The sequence below is a fragment of the Coturnix japonica genome, unplaced genomic scaffold (assembly GCF_001577835.2).
Source record: "Coturnix japonica isolate 7356 unplaced genomic scaffold, Coturnix japonica 2.1 chrUnrandom568, whole genome shotgun sequence".
Taxonomy (NCBI): Eukaryota; Metazoa; Chordata; class Aves; order Galliformes; family Phasianidae; genus Coturnix; species Coturnix japonica.
In genome coordinates this window covers 31,309-32,881 of record NW_015439943.1, presented here as the reverse complement: position 1 = coordinate 32,881, position 1,573 = coordinate 31,309, and positions in this window count along the sequence as shown.

Below are 1,573 nucleotides of genomic sequence, written 5' to 3'. Positions count from 1 at the left end.
AGGGGGTTTGGGACCCCCAAACAACCCCCCCACCCACCCCATCATCCCCCTATTGACTGCTCATATTGGGGAGGGGGCGCAGGGACCCCCAGCATCCCCATATTGACTGCTCAGATTGGGGAGGGGGCACAGGGACCCCCAAACAACCCCAGCATCCCCCTATTGACTCCTTATATTGGGGAGGGGGCACTGGGACCCCCAGCATCCCCCTATTGCCTTCTTATATTGGGGAGGGGGCTCAGGGACCCCCAGCATCCCCATATTGACTCCTTATATTGGGGAGGGGGCGCAGGGACCCCCAGCATCCCCATATCGACTGCTTATATTGGGGAGGGGACACAGGGACCCCCAGCATCCCCATATTGACTCCTTATATTGGGGAGGGGGTGCAGGGACCCCCAGCATCCCCATATTGACTCCTTATATTGGGGAGGGGACACAGGGACCCCCAGCATCCCCATATTGACTCCTTATATTGGGGAGGGGGCACACGGACCCCCAGCATCCCCATATTGACTCCTTATATTGGGGAGGGGGCACAGGGACCCCCAAACAACCCCATATTGACTCCTTATATTGGGGAGGGGGCGCAGGGACCCCCAGCATCCCCAGCATATTGGGGAGGGGGCTGAGAGGGTATTTGGTGGGGGGGGGGGATCCCATAGGGGTGTTGGTTTATGGGGTTGGGACCCCCATTGCCTTATTATAGGGGGTTTGGGACCCCCATTGCCTTATTATAGGGGGCTTCAGACCCCCCCACCCACCCCATCATCCCCCTATTGCCATCTCATATTGGGGAGGGGGCGCAGGGACCCCCAGCATCCCCCTATTGACTTCTTATACTGGGGAGGGGGCGCAGGGACCTCCAGCATCCCCCTATTGACTTCTTATATTGGGGAGGGGGCACAGGGACCCCCATCATCCCCATCATATTGGCTTATATTGGGGAGGGGGCACAGGGACCCCCAAACAACCCCCCCAGCATCCCCCTATTGCCTGCTCATATTGGGGAGGGGGCACAGGGACCCCCAAACAACCCCAGCATCCCCGTATTGACTCCTTATATTGGGGAGGGGGCTCAGGGACCCCCAAACAACCCCCCCACCCACCCCAGCATCCCCATATTGACTTCTCATATTGGGGAGGGGGCTCAGGGACCCCCAGCATCCCCATATTGACTTCTTATATTGGGGAGGGGGCACAGGGACCCCCAGCATCCCCATATTGACTGCTTATATTGGGGAGGGGGCACAGGGACCCCCAGCATCCCCATATTGACTCCTTATATTGGGGAGGGGGCTCAGGGACCCCCAGCATCCCCATATTGACTCCTTATATTGGGGAGGGGGCACAGGGACCCCCATCATCCCTCTATTGACTCCTTATATTGGGGAGGGGGCACAGGGACCCCCAGCATCCCCATATTGCCTGCTTATATTGGGGAGGGGGCTCAGGACCCCCAAACAACCCCCTATTGCCTTCTTATATTGGGGAGGGGGCGCAGGGACCCCCAGCATCCCCATATTGAATTCTTATATTGGGGAGGGGGCGCAGGGACCCCCAAACAACCCCC